The sequence below is a fragment of the Ambystoma mexicanum genome, chromosome 7p, assembly GCF_040938575.1.
Source record: "Ambystoma mexicanum isolate Mex_15411 chromosome 7p, UKY_AmexF1_1, whole genome shotgun sequence".
In the NCBI taxonomy this organism is placed as follows: Eukaryota; Metazoa; Chordata; class Amphibia; order Caudata; family Ambystomatidae; genus Ambystoma; species Ambystoma mexicanum.
Genome location: NC_090939.1, coordinates 248,636,750 through 248,661,111, shown reverse-complemented (window position 1 = coordinate 248,661,111; position 24,362 = coordinate 248,636,750). Strand labels below are relative to the sequence as shown.

Sequence of the window (24,362 nt, the reverse complement as noted above, 5' to 3'; positions counted from 1 at the left end):
AAGATGCTGATAGCTATAATGTCTAAATCAGCAACTCAGACGTGGAATCTTTTAGATGAATCAAATAGGACTGCCACAACGTCCATTACATTAAACACAATTAACGAACAGGCGTGGATTATCCATTTTACCTCTTTACTTAAATCAATACCGGAAACACCCTTCCTACCCCCTCCTACTCCTGATTTTTCAAAAAAGATATTTGACAACCTAGATATCGTTCTTCTGATAAATAAAACTGAGCTCATCAAGAGCGCTGGGTCCCAATAACTTGGCAAACATCACCCTTAAAACCCATTCGAATGAGTGGGCAGCAATCCTAGAGATATTTACTAAGGTGATTAGATCAGGTCTTATACCTCTATCGTGGCAAGAGTCAATTGTAATCCTGATTTTTAAGAAAGAGGATCACAACAACCCAATGAAATATAGACCCATAGCCCTCCTGGATGTGCCGGGCAAGATATTTGCTAGACTTATATTACGGGGCCTTACTGCATGGTTGAACTCCAATAATCATTTAGACAAGCATCAATCAGGATTCATCAAAGGAGTAGGAACCCTATTAAATTGAACTATCCTCTCGGCAATCAAAAAACAAGTGATGACATCCAAACAGCCAGCTTTGATTGATTTTAAACAATCTTTTGATTCGATTTCGCGCAAACTTTTTTTAAATTTATTTTTTTAGAAAATGTGTTTATTTTAGTTTGAACAAATGCAAGGTTAAAACAACCAAGCCCGTTCAGCGAGCGACATGAGTTGTATAAATAAAGTCCCCGATTACCTTCCCCCCTTGTCCCTTCTATTATGGAGCTTTCCCTCGTGTTCAGCCCTCCATGTCCATTCCCGGCTCCGTCTCATCCCGGGGCTCCCTCCCAACTCCGAGGACCCTCTGGGCATGTCGGGGTTTAAATGTTAGTGCCGGGAAGGCTTTGTCATATTCCAGGAAGGGGGCCCAGATGTCCGAGAACCAGTGAAGAAGACCTGCTCCCGCTGCCGTTACTTTCTCTGCTATTAGTATGTCCCACATCTTCCCCCACCATAGAATCATTAGGGGGCCCTCCGGTGTTTTCCAGGTGCATGCTACCTCGATTCTCCCTGCTAGTAGGCATTGGGTTATCAACTTAACTTTCCTGCCGGATCGAGGGTACACCCCCGGGCTTGGAGCTCCCAGAAGAATCGTGCTCCAGCGGGAGAGCCACATGGGTGATATTCTCAATGGTGGCTAGGCATTGTGTCCAAAACTGTTTAACCCTGGGACAGAGCCACCACATGTGGTAGAAGGAGCCCGGTTGGCTGTAGAGTCTCCAGCAGGCAGGGTTTAAGGCTTTGTTCATATGGTGGAGCCTCAGTGGAGGGTAGTACCATCGCAGGAGAATTTTGTAGGCACATTACCTGTTCGTAACGCAAGGAGAGGAGGCGTGGATTCTCGTCCATATGTCCACCCATTTTCGATTGTCTATCTGCCGGCCCAAGTCGGCCTCCCATTGTGCCATATAGGGCGCCTTTGTGGAGAGAAAGTCAGCCTGCAGGCGTCTATATGGGGAGGAAGTTCTACCCTGCGCCGGGGGCTCCAGCAGGGTAAGTTCGGGAGCCGTTGCAGTGCGTGTCGCGGCCTGTCGCGTGTGGGGTTTGGAGCACCAGTGGCGGAGTTGAATATAGGGGAAGCTATCTGTCTCCAGGAGGTAGAAGGCTTCCTTGCATTGCTCAAAAGTACGGGGCTCGCCCCCCACAAAAAGTTGGCTCAGAGTTGGTAGGCCTCCCGCGATCCAGTTCTTAAAGGTTTGAGGCTGGGAGCCCGGGGAGAAAGCTGGGTTGTGAAAGACCGGAGAGGATGGGCCAAGCCCTCTTGCGACCCCCTTACGTTTCAGGCCTAGTCCCATATTCGTAGGGTTTGGGTAGTAGAGGATAGTAACTTTCCCATCGCCGGCGATGCATGGGTTCGATGTGTGGCAGGAACCGCAGCAGGAGGGGGAGCCGTGCTTGTTCAATTTCTACCCATCTGGGGGGGTCCGAGGTCAACATCCAGGCATGAGATTGGGCTAGCTGCGCAGCCACTTGATAGTTTCGTAGGTTGGGGACTCCAAGCCCCCCCCTAATTTGGCATCTCCCATCATTGTGTTATGAGAGATCCTTGCTTTTCTACCCCTCCAAATGAACTGAAGCATTTTCCTTTGTAGTTTGCGTATTGCTGGAAGGGGGATTGTGACGGGTAAAGAAGCACTCGCGTACAGGAACCTGGGGGGGAGGTTCATTTTGCAGGGCATGATGCGTCCCATCAGGGAGATTTCCTGTCTTGCCCACCGTTCAAGGTCTCTTTCGAGCTCTTTGAGGAGGGGGGGGGAATTTACTCTGTATGTATCCTTCGGGTTTGCGGGGATCTGGACTCCCAAGTAAGGAATCAACTTCTTCTCCCATTGGATGGGGCTGAGGGAGCTGAGGGCTTCTATTTCCACTAAGGCCAGCCCAATCCCTAAGGCAACGGATTTGCTAAAATTGATGGTATAGCCCGTGACCCTCCCGAAGGCATCGATTTCCGAGAGAGCCTCTCTCATCGAGGTGTGCGCTTCAGAGATGGTTAGGAGCACATCATCTGCGTAGAGGGCTATTTTGTGTTGAGACTTGCCCACCAGTAGGCCCTTGATATTGGTGTTCCGTCTGGTTCTCTGGGCGAAAGGTTCCATAACCAGGGCAAATAATAGGGGGGACAACGGGCATCCTTGCCTCATCGCACAAGTCAACGCAATCGGATTGGAGAGTGTGCCGTTGACCCTGAGGAGGGTTTTCGGGGATCTGTAGTTGGCCTTGACCATGTTCTGGAAGGTGGGTCCAAAGCGGAATGCTTCCAACGTGTGCTGCATAAATGCCCAGTCGACTTTGTCGAATGCCTTGGTGGCATCCAAGGCTAGGAGTGCCATCTTCTGCGAGTCCTGGGATGCGGTATCTATTAGGTTCAGGGCTCTGCGTATGTTGTCCCCGTGGACCTGTTTAAGATGAAGCCAGTTGGTCAGGATTGATTATGTCGGGCAGGATCTGTGATAGACGGTTTGCAAGGACTTTGGAGTATTTGCTGGCATCTATGTTCAGGAGGGCTATCAGTCTGTACAAGGCTATATCCTTCGAGTCCTTGCCTGGCTTGAGAAGGAGGATGGTGATCGACTCCTGCATGGAGGGAGATACTGCGCCTGAGTCTCTAAAGGAATTGAAGAGTTGGGCCAAGGAGGGGGTCAACTGCAGGCAAAATATTTTGTAGAACCTGGTGGATAAGCCATCGGGACCTGGGGCCTGGGGCTTGAGTGCCTTGATGACTGCCTTGATTTCCTCGCCTGTGATTGGAGCTTCTACGGCATCCTGGGCCGAGTCTTTCAGTTGGGGGAGGGCCGCCTTCCGTAAGAAGTTGCGTTGTTCATCGGGGTCCCATGGTGGTGCGTCCATCACCTGTTTCATGTGGTCTATTGCGAGTTGTAATTTCACCTGTTCTGAGTATCGCACCACACCCTGATGGTCCCTGAGTTATGGTGTTTCTCCTGTGTACTTTAGCTAGCTTTGCTACCATTAATTTGTTGGCTTTGTTGTTTCTTGTGTAGTAGAATTGTTTAGCCTTCGCCAGCAGGTGCACCGTGAGTTCAGCATAATGTGCTTCCAGCTTGTTCCGGGCGGTGCGGATCGCTCGTTGAGTTTTTGGGGACCAACCCTTCTGCTTTTGATTACCTTCCACTATTCGAAGTTCCTACTCAAGCGCTTGGCGTGCCTGGTGTAGGCATTTATGATATGCCGCTCCCTGTGCTATCAGCTCCCCCCGTATGACTGCCTTCATGGCATCCCAGGTGTTTGCTGGAGTAGTATCCTCGTAGGGGTAGTCCCTGAAGAAGCTCTGAATGGACCTGGCAATGGAGTCTCTCAGTGCCATGTCATTAAGCATGGGTTCGTATAGGGACCAGTTGCTTTGTGGGCTCGGGGAGGCCTCATGCGCTCAGATTGTCATAGAGACAGGGAAATGGTCTGACAGAGTTCTCAAGCCAATAGAAGTATCATCGACATAGGACAGGACTCAAAGCGATGTTAGGAGACATAGGACAGGACTCGCGGCGATGTCAGGAGAAGATCTATCCTTGAGAACGTTTTGTGGACAAAGGAGTAGAAAGAATAGTCCTTCTCTGTGGGGTGAAGCATGCACCATGCGTCTACCACATCCAGCGTCCTAAAGAGGTGAAGGAGATTGAGGGCCTGTTTGAAATCCCTAGTGGAAGGTAAATGTGATCTGTCTTTAGAGGGTTCTGGGACTCCGTTGAAGTCTCCGACAATTATGACTTGGCCCTCCGCAAAAAGAGATAACTCCTCGGCTAGGGATTCGTAAAAGCTGTTTTGCCCTTCGTTCGGTGCATACACGGAAATGAGTGGATATAGTTGACCCAGTAAAAGGCACTTGAGTGCCACATAGCGGCCTTCAGGGCATATTTTTTTATCCAGAATTTGGGGGTGTAGGCCTTTCGCAAAGAGAATTACAGTTCCCCCTTTTTTGGTGCCGCTGGATGTCAGGTATTGATGCGGCAAGTGTTTGCTATGCAGCCGCCCAAGGTCCGCCGGCTGAAGGTGGGTCGCCTGTAGGAACGCCACGTCAGTCTTTTCATCCAATAGCAATTGCAGTACAGATTTGCGCTTGGAGGGAGAGTTCAGACCTCTGATGTTGTGGGAGGAGAACTTCAAGGTGCGGAAGGTTGGGGTGGGCTCCGTGACCCCCATGGGGCTCGGTCGGGTGGCAAAGAGATCAGGCATTTTTTTCTGGGGATAAGTAGCTGGATGCAACACCGCATTTGGGAAATTAACTTCGGCCACCAACGGGCGGCCAGACCTGTAACTGTCCGAGGAGCCAGCGTTTTGGGGCCTGCAAACCTCTTGGCCAACAGGGCCATATGTCCACCCCACGCCAACCGTGGTCGGGGTGGCTTTATTGCCTTCCAAGGACCTTCTGATGGTGTGTCTCCTGGAAGTGGGCATGGGCCACGGGGGGGGGCCCGATGCAGCCTTTCTTGTTCCATACGTCGGTGTCTCAGGAATTTCGGTTTTCATGGTGTAGGTTGTCTGGGTGCGTTTCTGCAGATCATCTCCCCCTCCTATTCTTATGTACTTTAGACCATGAGGCTCGTCTTGGCTTTGGCGATGCGGAAACCGTTTCTCCCTCCGTGCCTTCGAGTCTCGGGATCTGCGAGGATTCAGGGGAGCCGGGATTTAATATATTTTCCGCGTCGTCTAGGTGGCTGATACTCCGGGATGTGCGTTTACATGTAAATTGCAGCGCAGTTGGGAAGAGCCATCTATAGCAGATCTGTTTGTCCTGCAGGAAGAGAGTTAGTGGCCGAAGTGCTCTTCGCCTCTGTAAGGTGAGAGGGGAAAGGTCCCGATAGATTTGGAGTGGGGAGCCCTGGAACGTAAGTTCGTCTCCGGTCCGACTGATTGCGGAGATGGCTTCTTTCGAAGTGTAGAAGTGGACGTGTGTTATGACATCAGGGGGGCATCTGAATCCATCCCCTGGCGGGGGCACAGTCTGTGGGTGCGATCCAATAGGAGTTGGTGTTTATCCAGCTGCAGCATTAAGGAATGGAAGAACTCCCCCACATACTCCGCCAAGTCCTTGTCTGGCACTGTGGGTGGAATGCCTCGGATCCTGAGGTTGTTGCGGCAAGCCCTGTTTTCAAGGTCCTCTTGCTTATATTCGAGGATCTCGCATCTGTCTTGAAGTGCCCGGATGGAGCGCTGGACCTCCCCTAGGGTAGTGGAGTGGTCCTAGGCTAGGAGCGATCCTCCACTTCCCCAAGCCTCTGCTCCACTTCCGTGAGCTCAGTCATGCAGTCATGCAGGATCTAAATTCGGTCTTGATATCCGCCATGAATGTTTGTATGTTTTCTTTGGTAGCTAGGGCTCCTCTATCCTCCGTGATTTTTGGAGGGGAGAGTTTTAAAGGTTCCATTTTCTTTCCTTTGTCTGATGAAAGTAGCATGACAGCAATGTCTGAGTTTTTGGTGGTTTTGGCTTGTCTGGACATCGTCGTTGAGGTGCCGGCGATAGCTGGGATCCTCTTGCAACAATCACAAGTGAGGGGGGGAGGGGAGAAGGTTTCCGTCCCCTATTGTCCTGCACGTGGGGGCCATTAAGTGTAGCGTGTGGATAAGCATGGAGCTGGCAGTAGGGTACTAGAGAGTGGAGGGGGGCAGGCACCAGAAAGATTGCGTGGGTTAGGGCCCGGAGCCCATCTGGAGCCCTGGATGATCACCTGGTGCGCTCAAGCTGAAGTTGCCAAGAAGAGTTGTAATGGGCCGGGGCGCCCCAGGAATGGCGAAGAGTTGCTCATGAGGGGTTGTAAGAAAGCCCGGTGAGGAGGAAGTTGCATGTCCGGCTGTCTCACCATCGCTTCTGGTGGCAGTGTTAGAGGCCAAGTGAAGTCAGGGCAGGGACGCTGTGTGGGCAGGCGCCCCTGGATCTTGGGAGAGGCTCAGAGTAGAGTGTTATTGTGGTGCCAATATAGAGGAGCCTCTCCTGAGTCAGGCTCCTCGACAGGCCCAGATGGGGCAGTGCCGTCCCTCAGGTAAGGGAGATGCTGGAGTGCCTGGGGGCCCCTCCACTGGACCCTTGTTGAAGTTTGTGGTTTTTGTTTTATTTATTTATTTTATTTTTTATTTTGGGGAGGGGGGGAACAAGACTTGCCCACGCTTCTGAAGGCTGTCCCCAAATGCTGTGTGGGCAGGGGCGCCCCTGGATCCTGAGATGGGCTTGTTGTGGGATGATATTGAGGTCAATTTGGAGGAGCCCCTCCTAAGCAGGACCTCTCGATAGGCACAGCCAGGACCGTGCAGTCCTTCAGGCTGGAGGGATGTTGGAGCGCTTGGGGGCCCCTCCTCTGGATCCTTCCCCCACGCTATGCAGCCGTTTTGGAATTCGGGGTTGGGGGGACAAGACTCTTCCACACTCCCAGGGGTTGTTCTCAGACACCAGGCTCAGAGACCCCCGGGCCCCCCGACTGCGTCTCCTGCGGCGGCGGGGAAGCCCAGGGGAGCCTAAGATCTCGCTCGTTGCGAGCTGCAGCAGCGGAGCCCCTGTCCCCGCCCCGCAGCACCCTCTCACCGTGCCCGCGGGCGGAGGCAAGCCAGTCCTCCTGGATGCTTCGCTTGTTGGGCCGGCTCCGGGCGGCAAAGTGATGCTGCTGACGGGGCACTCAGCAGAGGGGGAAGAGAGCCCCCGGAGTGCCCAGCCCGTCCCCGGGCCAATCCTCGGCTCTGTTCACCATCTTGGTGAAGCGCGACGGCGGGCCAGCACCACCAAACGGGCACGATCCGCAGGGTCTCGGGTCCGCCCAGCTCAGCAAGTTCATCCGGAGGGGCGCAGGACCTCTCTACACTGACCCGATCATGGAGTTGCAGGAATGGACTGCCGACGTGGTTGTAAACTTAGTGGAGCATTGGGTCCCCCACGGAGGCCATTAAAAGAGCGTCTGCATTGCCGGCACTCTTGGACACGCCCCCTTCACGCAAACTTTTATGGGAAAAACTTTTTAATGCTAACTGTCATATGCTAATTTTTTGTTTGATCCGCCACCCCTGTACCTCAATAAAGGTGAAGTTGTCCAATGATGGATCACTATCTAATACAATCCCAACTAGTGTAGGACTAAAACAAGGATGTATCCTGGCCTCGATTTTATTAACTTTTTATATTAACAACATAAATAAAGCCTTTGAGCGAGTGCGATCCTTCCCTCCAAAACCCGGAGAAAAAGAGAGATCATGGCTGTTATACGCTGATGAACTTGTTATAGTAGACAGAACACTGCTCGGACTACAAAGCAAACGTTCTGCTCTAGATAAAAATGCTAATGACAATAATCTGATCATAAACACTCAAAAATCAAACATCCTGGTTTTTCACCATAATCTGATTAAACGTGCTTTTACATTTAACTGGACACTTTCGAAAACTTCATTATCACAAATCACCCAATACAAATATCTTGGTATAATTCCCAACACCCATGTCTCTGAATTACCATGCAAAATTCAATTGAAGTCCATAATGAAACTTCTTGCAATACAGGGCAAAGCGATTCTAGCCAAATATGGAAAATTTCCTCTAATCCTGTGAAAATCTTTTATAGGCACAAGGTGATACCTGTAATCACTTATGGAGCTCAGTCAAAACTTCCATCCAACACGCCAAATGGGATGTGCTTTATTGGAAAAAATGTTATCTCTTCCATCGAGCACCCCAATAGCTATTATCAGATATGAGCTAGGATTAACATCATTGTCAGCAATCATAGCATGGCAAACCAGATCCGCCTATAGAACATGTCTCTCCATTTTACCTACCAGTAACACGCTTCTCCCAATTTTAAAATCAACTTTAGACATTGCAATCAATGGCCCCCTGCAATCATGGAAAGCTCTTTGCATCTCAATTCTTGATGAAGCTGATATCACTGCTGAGTTACTAACTGAATTTCCTGCCAAAGCGAAACTAAAGCTGTGGCTCTGGGACTGGCAACTTACTTGGCAGACCTGTAATACCTATACAACATTTTGATTAGGAGCTTTTCTCCTAAACCACTCCATGAAATGCCATCACACCTCACTAAGTTCCCAAATCCGAAATATGCTATCTCAATTCTATGATTGCACTTCAATCTAAGGCCTACCAAAATTAGACTAGCTTGTTACAAAAAAAACCTCAAATTCAGATACGACATGCAGGTTCTGTAAAATGAATGAATACCCAGAATCCCTCCATCATCTCTTAAATGAATGCTCTTCGCTTACACTTAACTAAAAACAGAGTCCTACTTCAGAAATCTGAGTGAATTTAGATTACTATCAAAAGAACAATTGTGGGTACACATATTTACCGCAACTAAAGTTTCATTGACGATTGCAACAATGAAACTTCTTCTCCCGTTAAACTTATCAGATGATTATGATTTAATGGAAACATCTTAACTATTTTTAGATATTTTAATATAACTCATACCGTGTTCTTGATCTCTGGTGTATCATTTGAAAAAATATTAGCATAATAATCTCTGTATGCACAAGCTATCCTTTTTTCCTGTTTTGTCAACCTATAACACCGTTTGGTAAATGCATTTTTTAAACTGTAATTATGTATTCATGACAAATCAATGTAAGACATTTTACTCCTGTTTTATCCAATCATAGCATCATTTGTGTTCTTCTTTTTAAAATTGTAATGATGTTTCTATGACCAACCAATGTAAAACACCAAGTGCATGTCAACCTTCTGATCTTGATTTAAAATGTATTTGATGCATTTTGATTGAAAACGTTGTACTTACAACTAAAATAATATTAAACATTTTTAATAATAAGATATACTCACTTCTACCTCTGTCGTCTGACCTATTTTATTCCTAAAGGTAAGCCACCCCCATCCTTGCTCCTGCAGTCTCTTAGGGATCTTAGAGCCCTACTTTGGCACGCAAAGAGGAAATAGATGAATACAGATTGACTGTTCATTTTTTCTTTCTCTTTTCTACATTCTGCATATTCTTCTGCCCTTAAGAATTCTAAAGCAGAGTCCTATCAATTTCTTATCTCAACGGAAAGTTCTCCCCTCAGAGTTTATTTTCCGCTCTTATCAAATTATTATCCCCTCCTTCAGCTTCAGTTGATTCTTCTCTCGGTGCAAATGATTTTGCATCTATTTTTAAAATAAAATGATTTCTATTTGATATTCCTTGGATAATAATTTATATTTGAGTACTTCTGTCCACGTTCCTTCTGCTTTAACTACTTCAGCTTTTTGTTTCTTTTTTTCCAAACATGTTATTATTTATATTTCCCATTGTCATCCAACTGCTGTACCTTTGGATCCTCTCTCAGTTCCTTTGATTGAATCTGTTTCCTTCTTTGTCTTCCCACTTGGTTAGAAACGTCTTGTCCAGGTTGCACAGGTTCAAATCCCGGGTCCGCGCTTAGAAACCTCTCCAGTACTAGGCACATTATAAAACAACAATTATAATTATAAGTATAATTATTCTTTGTAATACATCACTATATGCTGGTATTTTGTAAAATAGCCACCTTCTTAAGAAGCCCTCACTTGATTCCTCAGATCCTTCTAATTTCCGTCCTATTTTGCTTCTCTCCTACTTCCCCCCATGAAGGGATTGTTCATCTATACATTTCTTCTTACTTAAAAGTTCACTCTTTTCTTCCCCCTTTCAATTCCTTCCTTGCCCCCTTTCAATCCATTTCCTCCCTTTTCACTGTTTCGAATTTTGTATTATTATTATTTTAGGGTATTAGGGAAACAGAGATACAAGGAAGCAGGGATTTAGCAACTTGGGAAAGAGGGAAGCAAGCAATTTGGCAGCAAGTGATCTACAAACAACTACGGGAGGAAACGGGGTATAGTAGTTCACCCAGTCCCAGTCACAGGTTAGTTGGGTAGTGGATGGTGTGGGGAACTAGGTGTTAGGAAGGAGCGATTCCTTGTAAAGGAGGGTCTTGATCTGCCTCCTAAAATGTAGAAGTGAGGGGCGAATCTGGTGTTGATGCGGAGGAGGTTCCAGAGTCTGGGGCTCTAGACATAGAAGGTCTTTCTTCTGGTTCTTTCCTTCCTGACCAGCAGAGTTCAGGTCTGCGCATATACTTACTTCTAGTGGATTTGAGGCCTCCGGAGATGCTGAGATTTTTTGCGAGGTAGCTTGTAGACTTCAGGGCAATACCCTTGTAGATGAAGCAGCAGAATTGGAAGATGATGCACGCTTACAGAGGGAGGCAGTATAATTCAATGAGGGTCTGGTGATGTGCTTGGGTTTGCAGATTCCTTTGATGAGTTGTCCTCCAGCATGTAGGACACATCTAAGGGTTACCAAGATAGTCACCAGAAGGATTTCCAGAGGGCATTACCACTATCTAGGAGGGAGAGGAACAAGGCTTGCAAAGCAGATCTGAAGTTAGTTTACTGGGGCGAAGGGCTTGATTGTCCACAGGAGGGAAAGTTTGCACCAAGCAGTTTGTGTCTTCCTTGCCCTGTGCTCTTCGTAGGGGAGGTGTCTGTTAATGTTCAACCCAAGGGACATGGCACAGGTGGTATGCTAGGGCGTGAACCCCTTGAGATTAATAGCACAGAGCCAGTCCTTGACATCATAAGGTTTGGTGTTGTTCATCAGCAGTAGAAATTAGGTCTTGGAGGGGTTGAGCTTCAGGTAAGCACTAGACATTCAGGACTCTGAGCCAGGCCTTGAGCTGTCAGATGTCTTTAATCAGGGATATCTTGAGGTACTGCTGTGTGTTATCTGTGTATTGGTGGATGTGAAGGGGTGTTCTGAACAGTACCATGTAAAGATTGAAGGTCACAGGGGAGAGGATGGATCCTTCCGGACTCCAGGGCTGATTGGTAGACTTTGTAATCTGGAAGAATCCATTCTGACATATTGGTGGTGGGTAGCTAGGTAGGATTTGAACCAGGTGAGGATGTTTTCACTGATCCCAATGCGGTGATGTAGAATGTCAGTGCATGTCTGATGGTCTACTCTGTCGAATGCTGCTGAGAGGTTGAGAAGAACCAGGAGGCAAGAATGGCCATCATCGTGGAAGTTAACAGCATTGTTGAAAAGAAGTGTCGGACCCCTCTACTGAGAACAAACATGGGTCAAATACCCAGTTCTATGGAATTTCTTCCATTCAGGAGGGTCTACAACCACGTTTTAGCTCACTCCTTCCTTCACAGAGGAGAAATATCCAATTGCATATCAGTCTTTGTCCCACCCGCAAGGGCAGTCCAGCACTTAAATGCTAGGCAATTCTCCTCTGAACAAGAGTACCATCAGCAACCCCAGACACGTGTTTCGGCCTTGTTGGGCCTCTTCAGTGAGGTGAACTTGAGCCTCTCTAAGGCACAGTGAGCAAGGTGTCCATGGCTGGATTACATTTCGTTACTAAGGGTGAAACCCCAAGTTTTACAAAATGTAAAAGAAGTGTGGGAGCCCCTCTACTGAGAACGAACATGGGTGTCAAATACCCTGTTCTTCTATGGAATTTCATCCACTCAGGATGGTCTACAACAATGTTTTAGCTCACTGCACCCTGCCCAGATTAGAAATATCCATTTGCGTATTGGTCTTTGTCCCACCCACTAGGGCTTGTTGATTATAACTTGATGGTAACCGTTTCCGTGCTGTATCTGGGTCTGAAGCTAGATTGATAAGCCTGAAGGAGGTTGTTGGGTTTGACATATTGGAGGAGTAGCGTGGCTACTTCTTTCTCAAGGATCTTACCTACGAAGGCAAGATGGGTGATGGGGCGGTAGTTACTGAGGTTGTTGGGGTCCAGTGTTGGTTTTTTGGGAAATGGGAAGATTTGTCTGGTCTTGAGAGTCGAGGGGAAGGTGCCTTGTGTGAGGGAGCTGTTGAGAATTGTCATGTAAGGAGGGTTCCTTCAGTCGGATGTATCTTGAGTTTGAAGGCAGGGAGGATGTCGTATGAGTGCAATGTGGCATTAAAGGATGCTAGGGTGGCAGTGAGGTCTTCCATGGCGAGTGTCTTGAATGTTGTCCAGCTAGTGGTGGTTTTGTGAGATGCGATGTGTAGTGGGCTGTCAGTTGTGGTGTTGGTGTCTGTTTGCTGACAGAGCAGACTGATCTTAAATTGGGTTTTTATATCACACTTCATGCTGACATCCAGCTTCTAAGCCCAGGACCGGGATATGAACTTATGCTGCTCTGCACTGTTTTGCGTGCAAGAATCACTTAGGAGAAGACGGCTGTCAGGGAGAGGTGCAGACCCCATCAGGAGAGATGCTGTATTCTTTCCTTACAAGAAAAGACATCCTTATAGATTCTAAGTCCTTGATGACTTGTTGTCATCATATAAATCCCGCTCCTTATCAAACCCAGAAAACCTCTCCTGAAACAAATCACTCTAGTCGAGATACAATTCATGCCTTAGACATAGAAAACAAAGAAAATGAAGAAAAGGACTAACCATTCCGTGTTGATCCCCCTTAGACTAGTGAACACATCGCTTAGCTAGAAATAGGGCTTGTACAAAAAAATCAGACAGCATAACGAATCCAGGAGAAGCTTAGGAATTAGGACCACTGGGGTGACAATTAAGGCAAAACCCAGAAAGGGCAACTAGAAGGGAGAGCACCCACCTCCATTTTTGTTTCTCCCTCCCCAGCTGCCTCACACATCCTGATTGGGCCCTTACCCTCATTTAGAAGTCACGCCCAGGACAGCCCACTACTTACTGTTGCCCCCAGCTGTGAAGGACTCGGAGGTAAAGGACAACTTCCAAAGAAGCAGCTCCAGATGGTATCTATTGCAGCACTCATAAACATCTCAGCAAACTGAAATGCTTGGCAATCTCTCACATCTCTCTAGGAAAGTTGACTTTCCTTTTTGCGTTGCTGTTGTGTTAAGAACTAGGCCTTTTCCCTTTTTTATGAAAGTCGAATCTAGGTATTTTTCGCAGTACGCTGTCCCCCCTGCCTTCCTTTTTCTCTGCTCTTGCATCCCCCTGCAGGGTGTTGTCTGTTTGCTGCCTCCTGTGTGCCTCCTTCTGTGTAAACCATCTCCCTCCAGTGATTCATGTGGTGTGTGGCTGTGGGCTGTGCTTCTTTTCCTCCCTCCCTCTCCTTTCTTTGGCTCATCACACCCTCCATGGTGCTCACAATATCTCCCATCTTCTCACTGCACCTCTATCTCCTATCCTATCCCTCTCACTAAGTCTGGACGGAAAAAGTTCAAGAGGAATATCATGGTCTGCAACCCAGGCCTCCTTATCACTGTACCCACATCAGTGCTTCCTCCAGACTGACTTTCACCGACATTCTCTTTGTCATTCCCTCTCCAGACCTATGGACCCCTCATATGGTCTCTGTTTTTTCTCCTTTCTGCTCCTCTCCCATTAATGGTGGCACCCATTGGGAGGTCTTCGTGGCCTTCCAATCCTCCAAGACCATCATCAATGTCTATTTAAATGATACCGCCATGGTCCAGGGCTCTCAGCCCAATCTCCTCCTTCTTGATAGGCGTCTCCCGCATCTCATCAATTTCCTCCCCTCTCTTACCACTCCTTCTAACACCTCTCTGGCCCCACTGCCACTTCCTTCCTCCACCATCTCTCTGGCACACACCTCCTCCTCTGTATACTGCCTCTGCCCACTCTTGGGGCCTTCTACTGTCTCTGCTGGGTGTACCTCACTCCTGCACCCCACTCTGGAAGTCTTTCAAATGTGGCAACCTGCTCCACGGAGTTACTCTCAAGTCCCACTCTGCTGTCAACCACTCTTCTGGCATCTGCCCCCTCCATGAAGACCTTGATGTCGTCGCTCTCATCGAGACATAGTTCACGGCCAGCTCTGTCACAAGTTTGACACTCTACTTCCTGATGGCTACAAGATCCTCTCCGAGCCCAGAACCAAATGGCCTGGAGGTGGAGTGGCTCTGATCGCTCTGTAGTGGGTCCCTGCTTCTGTCATTCCTGTACAGGCCTACTCATCCTTTGACTGCTTAGTCTGTAGGCTCTCTATCTCCCCTGGCCTCTCTCTGATGTGGCCAGATCACCCTCTTCCTATCATAATGGGCTGACCTCTCTTCTTCCCTCCTTGCCTCAACCTCTCAACTTCTCCTCAGAGACCTCAACATCCACCTGCATGCTTCTAATACCTCCTCTGGGTTCTTCTGCAACCTTTGCGCCTCTCCCTCCCTTTCCATACTACCCTTTGGTCTGACACACTCTGCTGGACACACCTTGGATGTTCTCATCACTTCAAATATCCCCCTCTCTAACCCTTTCACCACCCCTCTGTCATGGACTGACCACTTTCTGCTCTCCTCACACCTGAAACCTCTTGCCCCTCAAGTAAAGCCTACACAAGCACTGCCACCTTCCTTCTCTGTCATTCAGCCCATGAAGAGAGTGTCAGTGGATGCCATTGTCTCTACTTTCTCTGCCCCTTCTACTCCTGCCGCTGACTGCATCTTTCTATCTCCAACACTCTGGACATCCTTGCCCCTGTCATGGGAATCTGTCTGAAGCCTACCTGGAAGTACAATTCTCAGTACTACTCTGACCTCGCTTCACTGAAGTGCAAGTGCAGGGTGGCTGAGAGGAAGTGGAGGGCTTCGGCGCATCCTCTGACAAATGCGATACAGATTGCAATATCCAAGCCTGCGTCTCAGCGGCATCTAACTAACAACACGGCTGAACTCTATAAAATCTACAAGGAGCAGGCTAGTACTTCGGCAGTTTCCAACTCTCCTGTTCCCTGCCAGGCCCTCTGTATTGCTCTGTCCTCTCATTTCACCACTAAAACTCATGACATCCTGTCCTCGCTTTCCTCTTCCTCTCCCTCTCTGACGCCACCTTTTGCCACCTCTCCCTCTCCTCTTCCTTTTTCCTCTTTTGCTCTGACAACACATGATGATGCCTCTCAACAAATCTGATCTATGAAAGTGTCATCCAATCAGGTTCTCCCCTGCTCCAAGAGAACGATTAAGGAACAAATTGCCACCCTCGCTCTAGCCTTTGCCGATTTCTGCAATGACTCTTTCACCATTTGATCTTCCCCTCAAGCACTCCCTTGTGCACCCCCTAAAAAAGCCTGCTGATCCTACATGTCTGGCAAACTATCGCCCGTTTTCTATCCCTCCTTTCCTGGGCAAACACCTGGAAAAGCTGGCCTTCTCTCAGCTTACCCTCCACACTGAATCTGTTGGCTCCCTCCATGACCATAAGTCTGGCTTCAGAGCAGCTAGAGGCACAGAAACTTGTCTCATGAACACCTGTGAAGATCTTCTCTCTAACCTCGACTCCAGCTCTCCCTCTTTCCTCATCCTCCTTGACCTTTCCTCTGCTTTCGACACTGACAATCACGCCACCCTGATCACCAGACACTTTGTGAACCTGGGCATCACAGATCAAGCCCTGGTGTGGCTGACCTCCTTGCTCCTTGACCGTCCCTCTCAGGTCCTTTGTCTCTACCACCTCTCTCCCCACATGTGGTGTCCCACAGGGCTCTATCCTCTCACCCTGGCTCTTCAATGTCTATCTGGCCCCTTTGGCCCACCTGATCTCTACCTTCTCTTGTAACTTTCAGTGTTATGTGGATGACACTCAACTCTCTTTCAGGCTTCCCTCGGCCTCCTCTCCTGCCTCACTCATTCCTGACGGTCGATCAGTGATTCAGGATTGGTGCGCCTCCAATGATCTTTGCCTTAATGCCAGTAAGACGGAGATCCTTCTCATTGGGTCCCCTGCTCTCGCTTTCCCCTCTTACTCTGGCCACCCTCCTTGGGCCCTCTACCCTCGCCTTCCTGTGAGACAATAAACCTTGGCGTCATCTTCGACTCCATCCTCTCCTTCTCTCATCGCATCACAGACTTTGCCAAAAAGGCCCACTTCCAGCTGCACCTCCTCAGAGGTATTCCACCTTTCCTTAATTTCCCCCAGAAGCTCACTGTTTGCAGAGCCCTCGTTATCTCCAGGATATACTACTGCAACAGCCTCTTTCTCAATCTTCCTACCTCTACTCTTTGACCCCTGCAACTATTCCAGCATAGGACCACAAGACGTATCCTTGGCCTCAAACCAAGAGACTGTAGCTCTACAGCCCTGAAATCTCTCCCCTGGCTCCCCGTGGCTGCAGGGCTCTGGTTCAAGACCCTCTGCATGTCTACAAGGCTGTCTGGGGCCAGTGCCTGCACTACATACAACTCTCTCTTCCAAAATACCTTCCTTTTAGAGCCCTTCACTCAGCTACCTCCAAGACGCTTCTCCAGGCAGAGCTTGGGGGCAGATCTCTCTCCTCTGTAGTTGCCTCCCTCTAGAACGGCCTCCCTGCCCCCCTCAGAATTTAACCTGACCACCTGAAGTTCGGAAACAGCTCAAGACACTCCTTTTCTTCTGTGCCTTCTCTCTCTCGCTCTCTTGCTAACTTACCTGTCTACTGCACCAACTGGTTCCCTCAGAGTCTCACTGGGTACCAGGCCCCTCCACGACCAGTCTTCCTTTGCACTGCCTCCTGGCTTACGACACACTTTGGGGCTGTAACTGTAACCCCCACAACCCCATTGCCTCCTTGCACTTACCCTGAGCTGCGCTGCCCAGGATGCACTTACTCAGAGCTTTGATGCCCTGATCCCACTTGCCCCTTTTACTTTCCCTTGCACTTCCCCCACTCCTTCTCCTTGCACTTCTACTGCCGCACTTGCACAATCCGAATGACACAAGGCCTAGTAGGATTGTTTGTCCTGTCCTCCCTTTGTCTTCCCTTCCTTGTCTTGTGGCACCTAGAAACACTGGTGTACAGGTGTGTTATAAATGCCATATCATACAAAGATCATGACGACCACATGTGACGCAGTTGGACAAATTTCATGGGTAGGACATATTACGCACTTAGACAGATTTCAGGTCTGGGAGTTGTGAAGCACTTGGATGGATGTCATGGCTGGGAAATCTTACGTCCTTAGGGGGCTTTCAGGGGTACAATTGTGATGCTCTTGGATGGAGTTTCAGGGGAGGGGGAAGGTGTGACACACTTGGATGTATTTCAGGGGTTGGAGTTGTGGCGCACCTGGTTGAACTGGGTAGGAGGTGTGATGCACTTGGATCGATTCCTGGGGTGCGGGAGTGGTGCACTTCAGTGTTTATTTTGAGGGGGTGAGTGCAGTTGGATGGATGCCTAGAGTGGGAGATGTGGTCCACTTAGGTATATTTCGGGGGTGGGAGTTGTGGAACACCTAGATGGATTACCAGGACACTCATCAGCAAACAGTACTAACAAACTCACCCTTTGCATACACCTCTCACTGGACTTAACACAACCAGACCTTTACAGCACCACAATCCACATGTATGTCACAACACCACAACAACAAACCAAACCACACATAACCTTGCACAACAGCACACAGTGGTCAGTGTTTAAAAATCACATTTATACTCGGTAACCTGTGTTTCTGAACTGAAGCTGCCAACAGCACATCACAGCTCGCTTGCTCTTCTCACACTCAACTCCATTAACCACCCACACTCGAGCCTTGCATTACAGATCCGCCAGAACGCCTGCAGACTACATAAGTGGCATCGGTGCACAGTATAAAAACCTTTAACATTAACATATATAACACAAACCAAACATCTCCTGTTTCTAATGTTTTCTTAAGTGAAAGTTCTGAACAAAATCACTGTAGATACCTTAGGCATTATATAAACTCCAACTCCCATAAGGCCCCAGATACTGAGACGAGGAAGAGGAGTTGAGTAGTTGATGCAGATTGAAGGAAACTCTTCAATCTGAATTAGCAGACTAGCTGTTTTGGAAGATCACAAGTGCGCGGGACATTTAGAAATGCCGTCCGCATTCGAAATGTGGAGAGAGCAGGAGAAGGAAGCTGTATGCGACAGGACCACACTGGAGGAGAGTGAGACGGCAGAAAAGTCCAGAAAGCAGCATGCAATCATCCGAGCTGCTTACCGGCATGGCACGAGAGAGATGCTACAGGGATTGCTGAAAGACCGACAGAACCCCAGCAGCAGCAACAGAGCTACCAGAGACACGATCACCCTGAGAGGCAGCGGTCTTTGATCCTGATTGCAGAGAGAAGCCAGTGGGTGAGCTGGAAGCTGCAGGGAGAACCAGAGGAAGGTCTGCATAGTAACAGAGACTGTCCTCGAGAGGAAGCCTCATCAAGACGACATACCACGGGTCGGGCACGCTACGAAACACTGGCGCGTCCACCCAAATCCATAGGGGACCCGGGGCGTACCAACAGGCATATAAGCCAACAAAACATATAAGAATATTTGAATAACGAAGAAATGAAAGTGCAAAAGCAAACAAGTCTCCATATATGGGGTACCAGTATGGGAAACGTTGGTGCAAGTATAAACCTGAGCAAGTAAATGGTAAAGAAATAAGCACAGAGGCAGAATTTCAACAAGTTCCCATATATGGGATAGCAATGGTGGGGGCGGGGTAAGAACAAGTCATACCACAAGCAAATAGAATCACAGTAAAGTGATACAATTGTGTAGAGACATTGAATCAAAGAAGTAGTCCTGGTGAAAGGAATATACCAAGCAAGTGTACATTTGGGGGGTGGGGGGTACCTGGCAGGAGAATATATCCGGGTCGATCTACATAACCCAAAAGGTGATTCTTGGCAAAAGAGTATACCAGGTAATCTTGAAGATAGTGAAACTGAAGAAGTCCCAGTGAAAGGAACACACCAGGCCGTGAACAGGTGGAGGAAGATACCTGGCAGAGAAGTATATCAGCGGATCCACATAACCCAAAAGGGAATTCCTGGCAGTAGAGTATACCTGGTAATCCACACAAAGTCTATAGCAAGATAATTGGCAGGAGAGTATACCAGGGGATCTGAAGAGTATACTAGAGGAGTCCTGGTAAGGGAGTTGATCAGGAGGTCCAAAAAAATTGCATAAAGTAACATAAAGTAACATACTTATTTTACAAAGCACAGTTTTGCCATCCTAAAAGAATTATTATTTGAAAGAGGCACTTTTACCATCCTGAAAGAATTATTTGAACTAGACACTTTTGCCATCCTGTAAGAATTATTTGAAAGTGACACCTTTGCCATCCTGAAAGAAATATTGTTTGAAAGAGACACTTTCGCCATCTTAAAGGAATTATTTTTGCTATCCTCAAAAAATTGTTGTTTGGAAGAGACACTTTCAACATTCTACCTAAATCCAGGGGAAGGGAACTACCCTCTGGATCCAAAGAGTTCTCTTTGGAGAAAGTTATTTATATTGGGTTCATTTATTTGTTTTGATTATGAACACTTATTTCCAAGTATAAGTTTAAGATATTTCCTTGCACCCTTAGTTGAAAGTTTCTAGTGTGAGGGTTAGATTAATATGTGTTGGACACAAGGACAGTTTATTCGACTTGAACCAGACTGATCTTTAGTTTTAGTTTCCTAGCTAGGGAAACTCTCGTTGGCATATGGACATGGAGGCATTCATCCATTACTTTTGTTTTAATAAAGATATCTTATGATGAGCATATTACAGCTTTGTGTCCTTTGAATGCATCACAAAGGAGACAAAGACAACTCAATAGAATTTGGGCTATACACATTTATGAACAAAAATAGCGAGGGTGGGAAAAAGGCCTAACAGGCACTATGCTAGGGTGGGATTTCCCTACCTAAATAAAACTAATGATATTCTGTGCCAGGAAGTCCAAATCAAATGTCTGTATGTGTCCAAAACCTATACTTGCCCTCACATCTAATTGTATGTGTAGGTTTGTCAGCATCAAATGAGAAGTGTTCAAAATAAAAGTTCAGAGCTTCTTCCAGCTCTTGGGCGGAAAAGGGGATTCCCTTCAGCAAGGTTCATATAGTTCACTTTACAAAAGAGGGATTCCCTTCCCCAAGCTTTCAAGTCTTTCAATGTTCCAAAATAACACAGTTCCTTGTGATACTTCCCAGCTCTCCTGGTTTAGTCACCTTTCACCAATGTATAAAGTTCAGTTCCTCAATTTCAGTTTACACAGGCTCTCCTTTATTCAATCACAAAGTGGCTTTTCCTTACATGGGTGTATTCGGTCTAGGCGCAGTTGTTGGACCACACAGTCCACCCATTACAGGTCACTCAACCAACACACCTCACTTGTATCTGCTTTATAGTTATCTTGCCGTAGTTCCAGCTTCACAGTGAGTCTTGATTTATTATCCTTTCATGTGCCCTTGAAGCTCTATTATCACCATTCACTTGTTTAGTAGCTTTCACTTTCAAAGACCAACATAGGCTTCCCAGTATGCTCTCCTGCTAGGAAACTCAGTTACTGTTATAGTTCTGATGCACCAGCCATCATAAGATTCCCAGTACACTCTCCTGCTAGGAAACATATTCACTGTTTCAGGTCTCTTGACTAAATGATCTGGAGCCCATTTTCCTAGGTTTCTCTTGCATAAAGGTTTTCGTTTCTCCACCATTCACTTCTTTCAGTAATATGCAATATTTTCTGATTGACTCTTAGCAATGCTTGTTTGACTCTTGGAAATGCTTGTTTGACTCTTAACAGTGTTCATCACACTCATTCACTTATGCTTGCTTGTTTGGCTTTGTTTGTTAGCATTACTCTTCATGTCAGTTCATAACCGATTCACTTCAGTGGTATCAACGTTTACTCTGTTTTTGTCACAGTTCATTAATTCGCTGTTGTATTTATTCAGAATTTTCCCCAAATTGGCTTATGTAAGAGAGTTCATGTAAATACAGTCTTTCATTTATCAGCTTGTCATATACCTATGTGAATACATCTCGGGGCTCCCAGCGCTCCTAGGCAGACTCATTGGTGTCGCTTGGTCTGTCCGACTTATGATGTGGGGCTGCAGCACTGGTCATGTCTCTGTGAAGCGTTCTCTGTCCTGCCAGTCCTCCTGCAGTTTTGTGGGCAGCTTTTCTCTCACTTGCTGGTGTAGCCAATGCACCTCACTAGCTCTGTGAGTCTGCCAGCCCCTTCTCTGCTATGGTTCGTTCGTCGTTGCTCCTTTGGTTCTCACCTGGCTGCTCCAGATGCCTCTCTGGTTCAGAGGGAAGCACCAGCTTTCCTCTGCAAAGCTTTCTCACGCCGGCCTGCTTTCCACCTTGCTTCCTGCAGTGCTTGCTCTGCATCCCTCTCTGGCTTCTCTGGATTTCTCGGGTTTTCGCTTCCACATGGCTGTTCTCTCGTTCACATCCCTCTTCTTCTTCCAGTACTGGCCTTTAAATAATCCACCAGCTTGATTAGGTCCTCAGCAACTAGACTACGTAAGGTTAGTTCTGTAGTCTGTTGTCAGTCTTTGTTGCATCTTCCTCGTCCCAGTACCAAAATGGTGTTCGTGTGTGTAAGAACCAATAAAGAGAAGGCTCTGGTGTGTCTCTTCCTCATCCCAGTACCTGACTGGTGTATACTGGGAGATGATTTATGTAAAAGATAGGGAAGGGACTGGTAATAACCTACAAAGGCCTGGGGGATATTAGACTCATTCATTAGAAAAGCGACATGGGGGATACTGTGGCTCACCCCAGGGTGCCTCATCCCCACTCCCCAAGTCTCCTCCACCAAGCTGATCCTCTCTCGCATATCTACCCCAAGGGTCAGGATCCGATAGCGACGGCCTTTCCCTGGCCACCTGGGAGGAAAATATATTATTTAATTGAACAGCTAGCAGCCGACACGTTATTCGACCTGCAGTCTTTCTCAAGGCTGATACACAACAAAGCTGTTATAGTATTACAATGATCAATATCTAAGTTGTACTTTGCTTAATCATATCCCAAAAAGAATAAAAGGGAAAGAATGGGAGACATGACAAGGACAAACAAAAGAAAAGAAATTTAGAACATGCTATAAACCATTCAATAACAACTTTTTCTATTTCTACACTCCATAACCTCAAACAACGCTTGGTGTTGTTATCACCATATGTCTCCTTATGATGTAGATTTAGTGAAGCAACCACAATCCACAAACCTCAATTCCAGTTAGTCATCTGGACTAGGCCAGGTTTATCCAATTAGTGTTCATATAATATTGCACTCAGAGGTGGACATAATGTCCTATGATGTTAATCCTATATAATTGGCCTTGTGATTACCCTTATTGTAGGATCAAGTGGTATGTGAAAGATTATCCACTCACCATACTCTTCATATCAGTTTATTCAATAGATGTAGGCTCATAATGGTCATGAATCTTAGGTTCTGAAAGTACATAGTAATACTGCTATTCCTATTGCCGTGTCAAAATTAGCCTTCCCTAAGCTCTTTTTGGTTAGCACGTCTCGGGATCCATCTTGACTGGATACAGTAGTCGACTCCGGACGTGACGTCAGTCGTCGTCGCACATATACTATGTCACTACTCCCCCATACCTCTGTTCTTTTTTTTCTGCATGCTCTGCACGCTGCTTGAGGAATGACTCTTGTGAGAGAAATTCTCACTGCGTTTTTGGTGAATTGTTAGAATAAATGCAACATATTGCGAACATGTCCACTCTAAAACGGTCGGGTTTTAAGGTTTTAAGAGGTACAATGATTGCAACTCCAAAATGTCTGACCCACACGCTATCTGCGCATGGTGCCTTGGTGCCAATCATCTCACCGAAGATTGCGGGTCGTGTCAGAAGATGAACCCAAAATCATTATGAGAGCGGCAGCAAAACTGAAATGGGTGTTCTCCGTCGAAGTCGCCGGCCCGGTTGACTATTCGGTCGTCCGAATAGGAGACAGAAGGTCCTACTCTGGAGAAAGAGGACAGGTGTCACAAGAAGAGGTCATACTGCAGAAGCCACTCGTCTTCCTCGTTTCACAAAAAGAAATGTCCTCATCGACGCAGGAATGACTCGGATTCTTCAGAGGACCGAGGTAGATCCCATTCTGACTCGAGTACATTGAGGGCTGTAAGGGAAGCCTTTAAGAAGCAGATGCTGCAGATGATGAAGGCGGCCACTGCAGGTATGAGGCAACCCTCAATGCAGCAGGCAAGGGAGGTCCTAGTTGCACCCGGTACTAGCGGCATCAAGGAGACTGAGTTGAGTTTGACACTCTCGGCCTGACACTGACCATCGCTTCAACGATGCCTGTAAAGCCGCAGCCGGTGCCAACTATCTCAATGCCGTCGACATCAAGGGTGATCTCGGCACTGAAGTTTGAGAAGTCATTTAACCCGAGTCCCTTTCGTTTTTTGAGATTATGATCTCCATTTTCAGACTAGGGTCAGGCTGTGAAGATTTTTTCCCTGACCACGTGGACCTCATTGACTTTGTGGAATGCCTGCATGACAGCAGCGGCTTAGATTCCTCCCCAGGCATGGAGACGTGACAGGCCCAACCTAATGGCCATGCGTGTGGCAGCTTCTTCAGCACTCCAGAAGGGTGTTCCAGTTAGAGAGATCTACCAGGCAGCGGCATTGTCATCTTTGCACACCTTCACCAAACATTACTGTTTGGATGGGTCGCGTGGTGCTGATGCTTCCTTTGGAATAGCCGTGCTACAGAGCTTCCTTGTTTAGGGACTGTCATCCCTCCACCAGTCTACATGCTGCTTTGGGAGTCTATCTGATGAGGAATCTGTGGGAGAAAGCAATCTATTGAAGGAGAAATTACTTGCCGGTAAGGATCTTTCTATGGATTTTCTCCCGCATATTCCCCATCACCCTCCCATCCAACCCAGCAAAAGTGCCTGCGTTCCTTGAGGACTGTTTGTGTCCTTCTTGCAGTTCTGTTCCTCATCCTAAAGAGAAAAAAAAAGAAGGCTCATGTTACATGTTTTGTTTTTATGAGAGTTGTGGCTGTTTTCAGATGATCCCACAATCTTTC

The 24,362-nt window shown here is 47.4% G+C and overlaps 1 protein-coding gene across 3 annotated transcripts in view; it reads left to right on the top strand.

The window, feature by feature from the left end:
* ITSN1 (intersectin 1) overlaps positions 1–24,362 on the top strand; it is a 3,188,156-nt gene that overhangs the window by 2,888,471 nt on the left and 275,323 nt on the right. The window lies entirely within an intron of this gene.